This window comes from Bubalus kerabau, chromosome 1, assembly GCF_029407905.1.
Source record: "Bubalus kerabau isolate K-KA32 ecotype Philippines breed swamp buffalo chromosome 1, PCC_UOA_SB_1v2, whole genome shotgun sequence".
Lineage (NCBI taxonomy): Eukaryota > Metazoa > Chordata > Mammalia > Artiodactyla > Bovidae > Bubalus > Bubalus kerabau.
The window spans coordinates 155,353,530-155,368,229 of NC_073624.1; the positions used below are offsets into that span (position 1 = coordinate 155,353,530).

At 37.7% G+C, this 14,700-nt stretch overlaps 1 protein-coding gene across 1 annotated transcript in view; it reads left to right on the plus strand.

The window, feature by feature from the left end:
- Positions 1-14,700, plus strand: part of LOC129620857 (leucine-rich melanocyte differentiation-associated protein-like) — a 745,168-nt gene that overhangs the window by 486,303 nt on the left and 244,165 nt on the right. The window lies entirely within an intron of this gene.

The window sequence follows — 14,700 nt, forward strand, 5'->3', positions numbered from 1 at the left end:
AGGCAACTCTCCTGATGCTACTGGTGAAAAGACATGACATGCTTCGACACAGACTGGGTAACCAACTCCAGCTTTTAATCACTGAATTTTGCTTGGAGGTCTGTATCTGATTTCTGCCATTTCCTAGCTATAAGAACTTGGCTAAACCTTTTAAGTCACCTGAACTTTTGCTTCCTCATATTAAATTAGTAATATTAAAAGGATATCACCTCTGACTCCACAGTGTTTATGCCCATGTATGTTATATGCTGGCTTTGCCACTGGTACAACTCAACATCAGTGTTATCCCTCAGATAAGGACCGTTCATGTTTATGGATAGAATAGATTCTGTTAGGGTCTTGCAGAGCCATAACACAAAACAAAAACAATGAACCACAGGTGTTGAAGTTATGTGCCACTCTTAAAGGAACCTGTATCCACACTGCCTTCTTTCATTACTTTTTCCATCCATCTATCCACCAGTCCATCAAATACTTACTGAAGTCCTACCAGTGGTAGGCCTGGGCTACAGACACAAGGACAAAGGTAAATTCCTTTGACGTGATGGAGGAGGTGGATGTCTGCTGGAATCAATGGGATAGTACAGTGAGGAGGGAGCTTCACCACACAGGTGGGAACCGAGAGCTTTGGGGACCCTGAGAAGCATACATCTCCCTGGTTGTGGTGTAAAGGAAAGCTTTATAGAAGGCTTGACACTTGACTGGATTCTAAATTATTAAGAGCTCTCTGAAGAACTCAGAGTTTCAGGAATAATATGAAAAAAATAGAGGTCTCGCTCATAGCTTATCATCCTATGCTTTTAATGGAATATAACTGAAAGATAGTTGTATAGTCTAAACAAGAAAAATTAGTATTGTTTGGAGTTCTTGGGGGAAGGCCATAGTAGGAGGACCTTGAAAGGGAACTCGAAGGATTTGAGCTTGGAGAGACTAAAAGAGTTTATTCCTCTGGAATCTCCTCTGATGTCTAAGGTGGGTAACCCTGATTCCTGGGATAACCTCCATCTTTGTGCCCCTTAAAGTCATCCCTTAGGTTCACCTGCCATGGGTGCCAGAGAGGGCTTTGTAGGTCACTGCTAAATCATCAGTCTGGAAAATAACTGGGGAGGCATCTGCTCACCAGAATGGGATAGGGGCTGGAAATGGAGTCATGTTTGGTTTGGAGACTTCAGGTTAATGAAGCAAGGCATGTGTCTGTAGCTATGCAGCATAGGGAAGAACAGGAGGGTGGAACTCTATAAGCCTGTGGTTCTTTGGCTGTAGATCTGAAATAATCCAAGAAGACATGTATACTCTACCACCTCCCGCTGCTGGGATCCAGGGAAAGTGCAAAGGGCTCCATGTGTCTCTTTGTAACCTCTCTTTGCTGGAGGGAACAGTTGCACATGTTTCCAAGAGACTTGTCTGGAGACCTTCTGGTTTTTCAAGCTGAATAATTTCTGTTCCTTGCTAGACTTCTCAAAGCTTCATCTGAGTTTTAGGGCCAAGGATTGACATAAAGACAGTCCAGAGTCTGAATGAACTTTCATGTGACCTGTTTAAGACCTGTCACAGGGATGTTCTACCCAGAAGAGCTTTAGCTTATCTGGGGAAAGAGAGATAAAGCTGGGTGCTGTCAGAGTTTGAGAAGTAGCTTAGAATGGAGGAAAGAGCTCTAGATTGGGAATAGGAGCCCTAGATTCCAGTTCTGGGGTTTATCTGTGTGACCAAGAATATATTTTGTCCCATATGTTCTGGGCTTCAATTTCTTTTGCAAAATGAGAGTATTAGACTAGTTATTTTTATACCTGTTTCAGTGTAAATAGGAGAAGGAAGTGGCAACCCACTCCAGTATTCTTGCCTAGAGAATCCCATGGACAGAGGAGCCCTGGTGGGCTGCTGTCCATGGGGTTGCACAGAGTCAGACAGGACTGAAGCGACTTAGCATGCATGCATGCATTGGAGAAGGAAATGGCAACCCACTCCAGTATTCTTGCCTGGAGAATCCCAGGGACAGGGGAGCCTGGTGGGCTGCTGTGTATGGGGTCGCACAGAGTTAGACAGGACTGAAACGACTTAGCAGCAGCAGCAGCAATGTAAATATTCTCAAACCTTCTTTGGCTGCTCTCTGTGTACAAGCTTTTCTAAGAAGCGTAAGTGTGATATCTCCTGCACATTTTTGTCAACATACGTGCAGGCATTCCTGACTCAGCTATGGGCCCCACCTCTGCCATATGCTCCCCACACTTTGTCGGTTGGGCTGTCCTTTATGGCCCATCTCAGTGCAGCATACCACATGTTCTTTAGTGCATGAGGTGACTGACACAGGCTGACTCCATGTCTTGTTCTATAGGCTGCTTCTTGAGGAATCTTGAATCCAGCAGCAACCCCCACACTAGCTTTGTTCTGTGAAAGGGGAGGTGGGAGAGCAGGCTTCAGATCAGCTCACACATGCTTTATGAAGTGGTCCTGAGTGGGCCTTGTGAAGCAGCTGTTCTCTGCACCACACTGTAGTATTAAGCCTAGACTTGGATAGCATACTCTCCCTAAACCAAGTCAGATAAACACTGAGGCTCAGGAAGAAGCACACCGTGTTTGTCCATCCAAATGGCCGTAAGGCCCGAGGATGAAGCATTAAACCAATACGGTGGAACTCTAGAAGGCAGAACTGGGATGGAAGTTTCAGAAAGGGGAAGATATGTGGTTCTCTGAAGTAGTTCCACAATGATGCTTGCTGTGGAGTAGGATATAATTACTAGTGAAATTAGAATCGCTTTCCCTGTCTCTGTTGGGGTTCTCATGGATATGTATCAATATTTTCAGAGATTTTAAGAGAATAAAGCACTTGATTCAAGTCTCAACTCTACCACTTACATGTGGCTATGGCGAGTCCTTTAACTTCTCTCAGCTTTATTATCTAAGATAATAAAGAATGTGTTGTCTGCCAGGTTGCATCTTTCACAAGGTAGTTATGTGATTCAAAGAATATCATGTTTTTGAAAGTAATTGTAAGCAATATGTTCTTAACTGTTGGTTATGATTTATGATGGGTTAAGGACCACTTGGAGGATGTGCTCAGTACCATGGAACCTGTCGACAATAAAGTTAAAAAAAGAAACTCAGTGTATACACAGTTTTGAAGTTCAGCTTCTAGAGGTTCACTTGGCAGATCCACGTGTCAAAGTTTAACAGTCCCTGAGATAGAGATCTATTAATTATAATGATACTTTGACCTCCATGATGGAGGCTACATTTCTATTTTTCCTATTCTACCTCTGTATCTCCAGTGATCAGACATGCATCCCATTGGAATATAGTTAGGGCATGATTGACATGGGTGATATGTATGTGTGTATGTGTTTGTACTATCCACTCATGACTTTCTATCTTCTAGAAGTTTCCATAAAGTGATTAAGCACTATATATGATGGAAGAGGCACAGTGCACTCAGGGTCATAATGTTTCACTCACTCACGAGCCAGAAAAGGATAATCCCACTGCTGTGTATTCTACTAGGCTGGCTCCCTTCTGCAGGTTAATTTTGGTAATGTGTCATATTTTCTCTGACTCAGAGGGATTAGCTGGGAAAAATACAGATTGTATAAACAATTCGAACTCCCTGGATATCATTTGGTATCCCTGTCTCTTTTCAGTCACAGCAGGGTCACACCTGCTAAATATATATTTTTAAATTAATTCCTTTTAGATCATTCTTTCTGAGCAGCTCAGTCATAATAGAGAAATTGTTCTTTCATATCTTTTTTTAAAGCATGTTTCATAGGTGCTCCTCTTCCAGTTTAAAGGGAGAGTTCTAATCACTGTGCTGCCTATTTTGCATTCATTTTTTATTAAATTTGTAAAGTGAACTATGCAATATATGCAAAAATGCATAAATGATACTGCACAAGTTTATAAGTTATCATAAGCTATCACTATCCAGATAAAAAAGTAGATTACCCTAACAGACCCCTCTCATGTTCTGTTCTGGGCACTAGTCCTTCTTCCTCCTCAAGGGTAGTCAGCATTCAGATGTCTAATACCGTAGATCAATTTTACTTACTTCTTTATTTTATATAACCAGAAACATATAGAGTATGTATTATTTTTGTTGCTGTTGTTGTTGTTCTCATTCAATGTTACAGAGTCTTCCATAATATTGGAATCCAGTGTAACATTTTTTTCCTTTGCGATTGGTGCTTTTAGAGTCTTGTATAAGCAGTCTTGTCTACTCAAAGGTCATGAAGGTAGTCACCTATGTTATCCTTCAGAAATCTTATATTTTACCTTTATACTTAGAGCTATAACATATTTGACACTTTATTTTCATGTATGATGTGAGGTAAGGGGTCAATAATTAATTTTTCATAAATATATCTGAAAAGACCTTTTATTCCTCACTGTTTTGTCATAAATCAAATGCCTGCATATATGTGAGTTTGTTTCTGGACTCTGGTTCCATTCATACACTTGCCTCTTCTGGGTCAGTGCCCCAGTCTCTAAAATACTACAGGTTTATAATAAGGCCTAGTACCTAGGGATGTGTCAAGATTATATTGGCAGAGGATATGTGTATGTGTGGCTGATTCAGTTTGCTGTTCAGCAGAAACTAACAATATTGTAAAGCAACCCCACACACACACACAAAAAAACGGTTATATTTGCTATTGCATCTCTATACATATTTTGCAATCATTTTATTTATTTTAATATCAGCAATAACAGTTAAAAACAATTTATGGGATTTTGATTGGGGTTGCTTTGAATCTATAGACTACTTTGAAGAGAATTGGCCTTGGAGTACAGAATGAAGCAGGGCAAAGGCTAATAGAGTTTTGCCAAGAAAACACACTGGTCATAGCAAACACCCTCTTCCAACAACACAAGAGAAGACTCTACACATGGATATCACCAGATGGTCAATATAGAAATCAGATTGATTATGTTCTTTGCAGCCAAAAAGGGAGAAGCTCTATACAGTCAGCAAAAAAAACAAGACCAGAAGCTGACTGTGGCTCAGATCATGAACTACTTACTGGCAAATTCAAACTTAAATTGAAGAAAGTAGGGAAAACCACTAGACCATTCAGGTATGACCTAAATCAAATCCATTACGATTATACAGTGGAAGTGACAAATAGATTCAAGGGATTAGATCTGATAGACAGAGTGCCTGAAGAACTATGGAAGAGGTTTGTGACATTGTACAGGAGGCAGTGATCAAGACCATCCCCAAGAAAAAGAAATGCAATAAGACATGTCTGAGGAGGCCTTACAAATAACTGCGGAAAGAAGAGAGGGGAAAGGCAAAGGAGAAAAGGAAAGATATACCCATTTGAATGCAGAGTTCCAAAGAATAGCAAGGAGAGATAAGAAAGCCTTCCTCAGTGACCAGTGCAAAGAAATAAAGGAAAACAATAGGATGGGAAAGACTAGAGATCTCTTCAAAAAATTAGAGATACCAAGGGAACATTTCATGCAAAGACAGGCACAATAAAGGACAGAAATGATATGGTTCTAACAGAACCAGAAGATATTAAGAAGAGATGGCAAGAATACATAGAAGAACTACACAAAAAAGATCTTCATGACCCAGATAACCACGATGGTGTGATCACTCACCTAGAGCCAGACATCCTGGAATGGGAAGTCAAGTGGGCCATAGGAGGCATCACTCCAAACAAAGCTAGTGGAGGTAATGGAATTCCAGTTAAGCTCTTTCAAATCCTGAAAGATGATGCTGTGAAAGTGCTGCACTCAATATGCCAGCAAATTTGGAAACTCAGCAGTGGCCACAGGACTGGAAAAGGTCAGTTTTCATTCCAATCCCAAAGAAAGGCAATGCCAAAGAATGCTCAAACTACCACACAATTGCACTCATTTAACATGCTAGCAAAGTAATGCTCAAAATTCTCCAAGCCATGCTTCAACAGTACATGAACCATGAACTTTCAGATGTTCAATCTGGATTTAGAAAAGGCAGAGGAACCAGAGATCAAATTGCCAACATCCGCTGGATCATCAAAAAAGCAAGAGAGTTCCCAAAAAACATCTACTTCTGCTTTACTGACTATGCCAATGCCTTTGACTGTGTGGATCACAACAAATTGTGGAAAATTCTGAGATGGGAATACCAGACCACTTGACCAGTCTCCTGGGAAATCTGTATGCAGGTCTAGAAGCAACAGTTAGAACTGGATATGGAACAACAGACTGCTTCCAAATCGGGAAAGGAGTATGTCAAGGCTGTGTATTGTCACCCTGTTTATTTTATTATATGCAGAGTACATCATGAGAAATGCCGGGCTGGATGAAGCACAAGCTGGAATCAAGATTGCTGGGAGAAATATCAATAACCTCAGATATGCAGATGACACCACCCTTATGGCAGAAAGCAAAGAAGAACTTAAGAGCCTCTTGATGAAAGTGAAAGAGGAGAGTGGAAAAGTTGGCTTAAAACTCAACATTGAGAAAAGTAAGATCCTGGCATCAGGTCCCATCACTTCATGGCAAGTAGATGGGGAAACAATGGAAACAGTGACAGACTTTATTTTTTTGGGCTCCAAAATCACTGCAGATGGTGACTGCAGACATGAAATTAAAAGACGCTTGCTCCTTGAAAGCAAAGTTTTGAACCATCCTAGACAGCATGTTAAAAAGCAGAGACATTACTTTACCAACAAAGGTCCAGCTAGTCAAAGCTATAGTTTTGCCAGTGGTCATGTATGGATGTGAGAGTTGGGCTATAAAGAAAGCTGAGGCCGAAGAATTAATGCTTTTGAACTGTGGTATTGGAGAAGACTCTTGGGAATCCCCTTGGACTGCAAGGAGATTCATCCAGTCCATCCTAATATTCATCGGAAGGACTGATGCTGAAGCTGGAACTCCAATATTTTGGCCACCTGTTGCCAAAGAACCAACTCATTTGAAAAGACCCTGATGCTGGGCAAGATTGAAGGTGGGAACAGAAGGGGGTGACAGAGAATGAGATTGTTAGATGACATCACCAACTCAATGGATGTGTGTTTGAGTAAGCTCCGGGAGTTGGTGATAGACAGGGAAGCCTGGCGTGCTGCAGTCCATGGGGTCTCAAAGAGTCGGGCACAACTGAGGGACTGAACTGAACTGAACTGTAGAGAATTGATAGGTTTACAATATGATGTTTTCTAGTCCATGACCATGAGGCTACCCTTTTACTTATTTAGGTCTAATTTAATTTATCAATATCAATATCAATATTGATATCTTTGGGATTGGAATGAAAATATCAATATCAATATCAAAATATCAATAATATTTTATTGTGTGTGTGTGTGTAAAGGTCTTGTACATATTTCAGTGTTCAAGATTCATTCCTAGATATATTGCTTTTAATTTTTATTTACTTTTCATTTTGTTATAATTTTGTTTACTTATTTTTGGTGTTGGTATATTGAGATAGAAATAATTTCTCTGTGTTGATCTTGAAGCCAGCAGTCTTGCTAAATTTACTTATTTATTCTAAAAATTTGTAAAATATTTGCATTTTTTATATGCAAAATCTCATCTCCTGTTAACAATTATTTCTTTCTTTCTAATCCTTATATCTATTTTTTTTCCTTACCTTGTAGCATCAGTTAGGCCTTCAGTACAATATTGAGTAGAAGTGGTCTTGAATGATACCTTTGTCTCATGTTTAATCTCAACTTTCAATTCCACTACTAACTATATTGACTGATACATTATTTCTACAGCTACTCTTAACTAATTAGGAAAATCTATTCTTATTTTGTTGAGTTAACCTGAATGATTGTTGAATTTTTGTCAAATATCAAAAATTTTTGATGCATTTTAGATTGTTTACTTTTCTGCTTTACTCTGTTAATGTAATAAGTTGTATTGATTTATAATAGACTTCATTTTTAGAGCAGTTTTAGGCTTATAGAAAAATTGAGTAGAAAGCACAGAGAGTTCTCATATACCCCCATACAGGTACAGCCTCTCCAAATATCAGCATCCCCCACCAGAGTGGAACATTTGTTAGAGTCCATGAACCGACACTGATACATCACTATCACCCAAAGTCCAGACTTTACATCTGCCACTGTAGTATCAAACAGTAGAGTTTCACTGCCTGAAAAACTCTCTTTACTTCACCTATTCTTCCTTTTTGTCCCCTAATCCTTGACAAACGTCAATCTTTTTACTGTCTCTACAAATTGTACCTTTTCCAGAATGTCGTATAGTTGGAATCATATTAAATGTAATCTTTTCTATTAGGTATCTAATGGTTTCTCACTGGGGCTTCCCAAGTGACGCTGGTGGTAAAGAGCCTGCCTGCCAGTGCAGGAGAGACCTAAGAGATGCTGGTTCGATCCCTTGTTTGGAAAGATCCCCCCTGGGGAAGGAAATGGCAGCCCACTCCAGTATTCTTGCCTGGAGAATCCTATGGACAGAGGAGCCTGGCAGGCTACGATCCATAGGATTGCAGAGTCGGACACGACCGAAGCCACCAAGCATGCAGTGGTGTATCATTAGTGTTTAATTTTCAGTTCGCTAATGACATGATGATTAACATTTTCATGTGTTATTTGCTATTTGTGTTTTTTTTTTTTTTTTTAATGAGGTGTATGTTCAGGTCTTTGCCCATGTTTTAAATTGGGTTGTTTTTTTTTTTCCTTGTTGCTGAGTTTTAAGGGTTCTTTGTATATTTTCATTAACAGTCCTTTATCAGATATGTATTTTCTGGATATTTTCTCATAGTCTGTGCTTGTCTTCTTATTCTCTTGAGGAATTATATTGATTTTAAACATTACAGTAACTTGCATTCTGGGATTTGCCCAAGTTGACTGCATTGTATTAATACACAGATCCACACAGATATATATATATATATATATATATATATATATATATATATATGTATATGTATGTATATGTACATACAGAATTTACTGATAATATTATGTGTATAAAATTTGAATCTTTGTTTATGAGATGAATTATCCAAAATATTTTTCTTGTAATTCTGTTGTCAAATATTAATATCAAATTTTGCTATCTTCAAAAAAGAAGTTGTGAAAATTTGCTTTTCTATTCTCATTTTGTCATAACAAATAATTTTGTTATGGTTTTGAAGACTTCACATAAAATTGGCATTATTTTTTCCTTAATTATTTGGAAAATTCATGGCTGGAACCATCTAAACCTGGAATTCTCTTTGTGAGAATGTTTTTAATTATAGACTTGATTTCTTTAAGATACAGAACTATTCTGATTTTTACTGTGTCTGGTTTGATAAGTTTTTTAAAAATGTATTAAAATGTCAAATTTATTTGCATTAACTTATTCACAGTATCCTCATCTATTTGGGGAGCCCTGTATTGATGTCCCTCTTTATTTCTAATATTATAACTTGATGTTTTCTCTATTTTTCTCTTGAAAAGTCTTATCCTTACCCTCATACCAGGATTTCTCATTTAGCAAGCCCTCTTTAAAAACCCAACTTTTGGCTTTGTTGATTATTTTTGTGTATATTTTATTATTTTAAAATTTCTTTCTTTCTTTTTTTTTTTACTGTTTTCTTCACTTTATTGAGCTTTATTTGCTATTTTTTTTTTCCTTGAGATGTATAATTTGATGAGTGATTTGTAGCTTTCTTCTTTTCTAACATTTTTGTTTAAGGATAAAAATGTTCCTCTAAGCATGGCTTTAGGTGTATCCTACAAATTTTTTATGTCGTATCTGCATAGTCATTCAGTTCAAGATCTGTTCTAATTTCCACTGTTTGGGTTGTTTTTTTTTTTTTTTGGCCCTGGATTATTTGAAGTCGATTGCTTAATTTCTAAGCACTTAGGCATGTTCAGTTGTTGTAAATAATTTCTAGGTAATTCCACTTTGGCCAGAGAATATGCTCTACATTATTTCAGTCTTTTCAAATTTGTTGACACTTTCTTTATAATCTGGTGTATGTTTGCTTTGAGTGAACTTTTTGTATTGTGCAATATCTGGAATTTTTATAAATGTTCTTCCAATATTTATGGGTATGGGTATGTGTATGATTGGTTTCTTAATCATACTATTCAAATCTTTTATATGACTCCTGAAGTTTTCTTTCACTTACTGAGAGGTCTCTGACTTCCTGCTATAATTTTGGAGTTGTCTCCTTCAGTTATGTCAATTTTTGTTTCATGTGTATCTTAGATTATTTGATGTGTATAAATTTAGAACTTTTACATCTTCGTGAATAACTGACTCCTTTATCGTTATACAACTTTATATTTTTAGTAGTATTTCTTACTTTTAAATCTAATTTACTTAACATTTATATGTATGTACTTTCTCTTATGGTTAACATTTTTATTATATTTTGCCTCCATTCCTTTACTTTTAAATTATCTGAGTTTTTATATTTAATTTCTTAGTTTCTTATAAGCAGCATAGAATATTTTTAAGTCATTGTGAAATTTTCCTTTTAATTGAATTATTAGCCAGTTTAACATTTGAAGTAGTGACCTCTTAACTTATATTTAATATAAGTCCCTTCTGGTCCATCCTGTCTTTTCTTAATGATTTCTTCTGTTGTGTCTACTCTTCTGTTAAATATATCAATTGAATCCTTAGTGTGACCCCTTGTGTTTCACAATTGAATTTTCATTTGATTCTATTTTATAGTTTTCTTTTTTTTTTTAATTTTATTTTATTTTTAAACTTTACATAATTGTATTAGTTTTGCCAAATATCAAAATGAATCCACCACAGGTATACATGTGTTCCCCATCCTGAACCCTCCTCCCTCCTCCCTCCTCCCTCCCCATACCATCCCTCTGGGTCGTCCCAGTGTACCAGCCCCAAGCATCCAGTATCGTGCATTGAACCTGGACTGGCAACTCATTTCATACATGATATTTTACATGTTTCAATGCCATTCTCCCAAATCTTCCCACCCTCTCTCTCTCCCACAGAGTCCATAAGACTGTTCTATACATCAGTGTCTCTTTTGCTGTCTCGTACACAGGGTTATTGTTACCATCTTTCTAAATTCCATATATATGCGTTAGTATACTGTATTGGTGTTTTTCTTTCTGGCTTACTTCACTCTGTATAATAGGCTCCAGTTTCATCCACCTCATTATCACTGATTCAAATGTATTCTTTTTAATGGCTGAGTAATACTCCATTGTGTATATGTACCACAGCTTTCTTATCCATTCATCTGCTGATGGACATCTTGGTTGCTATTTTATAGTTTTCAATTGTTTGCTAAATTTATGTTTTGTCCTCTAATAACTTTAAAATATGTAGCTGACATGTTCAAGTCCTTGGCCAATTACTCCCACATTTGAGTCTTTGGTAGGTAGCTCTGTACTTTTTTTTTTTTCTGGATTTGGGGACATTTGTTTTTGTCTCTTGGTATGCACATGATATTTCATAGAATATCTTATCCTGAGTGCAAAATTATGGAGTTCATTTGAGATTGTGAGTAGTGTTGTTTTCCTCCAGAGGAAATTTATGTTGTTTCTGGGAGACAGTTAGAGTAGGGAAAAATCACCTCAATCCAGTTAATGATGTAGAAGTCAGGTTACAAACGTGGTGAGGCAAGATCTATTTCTAGTTACCCCTCCACCTGTGATACACTTCTTCAGAGGCTCAACTGAAAGTCCTGGATATCTATTTGCACTCCTTCTTTCTGGCAAACTTCATATTTAATTCTGTCCTTCAAGATCTGTAAGATTGTTAAATGTTTGGTTCAGCTTCTACATCTTTCAGTTGCAGCTTAAGAACTGAAAATTGCCTCAGGGCAAAAGTAACCCTGGGTGTCAGGGATGTGTCTTTGTACTTCCATCTTCTGTACTTCCTTTCCCTCCAGAATTTAATGCCCTTAAGTCCCAACTGCCTTAGCAAGTTTGTGAGGGCTCCAAGTAAAATTTTCTGTACCTATCTTCCACACCACTCCTAGTTGTTTTTCTGAGGAATGTTGGTCTACAAGCATCTCATCTACCATACTCATCAAACTGAGTCTTACTTCACGCATCTTGAATTTGAGGCTAAATAATGATGCTCAGTAATAAGGACCATGAAAAAAGAAATCCACCTCCACCACTTTCTCTCCTCGGTCTTTCTAATTCTAAAGCTAAGCCTTTTTCTATTCAAGCCCCTATTTCATGTCTCACTCTTGGGTAATTGTTTAAAAATCCTCATAACAAAGTACTAATTCTTAAGGTGAACTCTTCCTAAGAGATGCCTACATTTTATTAATAGAGCAGATCTGAAGGCTAACAACTTTTGACAGAAATACCTATGATAGATAATAGAAGAGGGAAAATTGTTCTTGTTTGCATGGCTCTCAGTAATAACGTGGGGCCATCTACTCACACCACAGCCAACTTTGCCTTCAGATCTCCCTCTCCATCTGAAACCCTTCCTCTTTTCCAAGCATTCACTGCAAGTTGCTTCCTCATACAAAAGGGGACTTACTCTCCTGAACCTCCGTGTAAGCTGAAGAATTTAATCATCCAACTCAATGCTGCCCACCAGCTGGCCAAATTCATCGCCCTTTTAGAAAAGAGATAACCTGTTTTATCTACTACGCACAAGAGGCAAAAAGAGATAAATTTCTTCTATTTCATACTATAAAGCAAATCCCCAATACTCCATGAAGGGGATTTTAAACAATGCACAATTAAGCCATTGGTTAGCTGTTTGACCTGGAGAAATTCATTTAACTTCTCTCAGGCTTGATTTCTTCACCAACAAAGTAGGTCTGGCAATAATATTTGTTTCATAATATTGTTGTGAAGATAACAGGAAATAATGCATGTGATTATTATTTGAGCGACTTTTCAGATTCCACAGAGGGTTTGAAATAAATATTTAAAAATTAAGGAGTATGAAGTTCTTTCTAAAGTGAAAAAAGGGCACTACTGAAAACTTTTGCTGTTGCTTTTTAGTAGTCGGTCATAGCCCCCATTTGGAGAAGGAAATGGCAACCCACTCCAGTATTCTTGCCTGGAGAATCCCATGGACAGAGGAGCCTGGTGGGCTGCTGTCCATGGGGTTGCACAGAGCCGGACACAACTGAAGCAACTTAGCAGCAGCAGCGTAGCCCCCTTTAGACTCAAATCTAAATCTTATGCCCTAACTTGAGTCAGATGGTTGCTTTCATTGCTCCTGTGTCTGCTTTTCTTAAATAGTGGACCTTAATCAACTGAGGAGGTATTGCAGGACACCAGCTAACTGGGAATCACTTTCTGAGATGTAGACTCTGAGGCTGGGTGGGAAGATGTTACAGACTGTGCTTTGATTCCAGAGAAGAAAGGATTATTTATTTACTTCTCCAGACTCTTGGTCTCACATCTTCTGGATGAATGTGAAGATAGGTATATAGAGTTGATAACCGAACGGGCTCCTTTATGATCCTAAGCCATGGCCCACCTTCAATATGAAATTGTCTTTTGGTCTTCAGTGATTCCTTCCATCATCACATCATTTTCTGCCATCAGAGTTTCATTACTAATGACTCTGGATGGCCAAGGACTTTCTGATGAAAATGATTTTTGACACTGAAAATCCAAATCATATTTGAGAATGTGATCTGGTGACAGCATGAATAATAGTCATTCCTTATGTTAGTTGGGGTCTTACTTGTCACAATCTGTGTTTGCTCATATCATTGACCTGTGTAGCAGTTTAAAACAGAATAGATGGAAAGAATAGCCATAATGGTCATTCACCAAGTGTATTTTGTTTACAGAGTGTCTTCATTTAATTTTTTATCATTTCATTTTCATACAAATCCTTTAAAGTGGACACTATCATTGTCTATTTTAAAGAATGGCTGTTGAGACTCAGAAGGCAAAAATTTTGCTCAAGATCATGAAGCCAATAAATGATGTGGTCAGATTTTCAACTCAGTTTGTTTAACTGGCAATATCGTAGTTCTTTAACAATACCTTGCTGTCTCTCCCAAGTGCTTTTCCTCAATATGTAAAGTGAGATTGTACCTTGGCGAGGGAGCCATGTTAAGTATGATAGGTAGGTGAGTCAGGAGTAGATTTTTAAATCTCCTAAACCTTAGCCTAAATCTCCTTCTACTGATCATACAATTTTATCTCAATTAATACCTCAACTTTTGGAAATGGGTACTTTGTGAATCTCTCTATTTCAGAAATACTTTTGTGGTGCTGAAGGTGGAGGTGTAATGCATTAAACATCCTAGTTCAAAATAACCAATCAAAAATTCAGATGTCTAAAGAGTTGCCATTTCTACTGTATGTGGATCACTATCAAATTTACTTAATGTCAACATCATTATGCACAATTTAATTTCTAATTCAGGAAAACAAGCCTGGGTCTCTTGGGGGCTTTGTTGCCCATGTCACCATTATTTTTGAGCCATTATTATCAGAAATGGAGAAGTTACCAGAATATTAAATAAGAGAGGATTGGGGCACCTCAGTTTCTTGTTTTACTCTGTACTTCTGTGTCTGAGCCAAAGCACTCATATTACAAGACTAAGGCAGATTTTGGAGCTTAGACAGCTCTTTCTTATTGAATTTGTTCTCTATTGAGGGAGAGAGATTCTAGAAGCCAGCCTATCTTGGATTGTAATGAGGCTTACAACAGCTCTGTTACTCCTCTTTAAAAGCTTGTAAACTTTTCTAAAAGAAGAATATGTGTCTAGGGCTTAATCCCAGATCCTGGCCTAGGCCCCTTCATGGAGGCTGACTTGATGTTGATTTCATG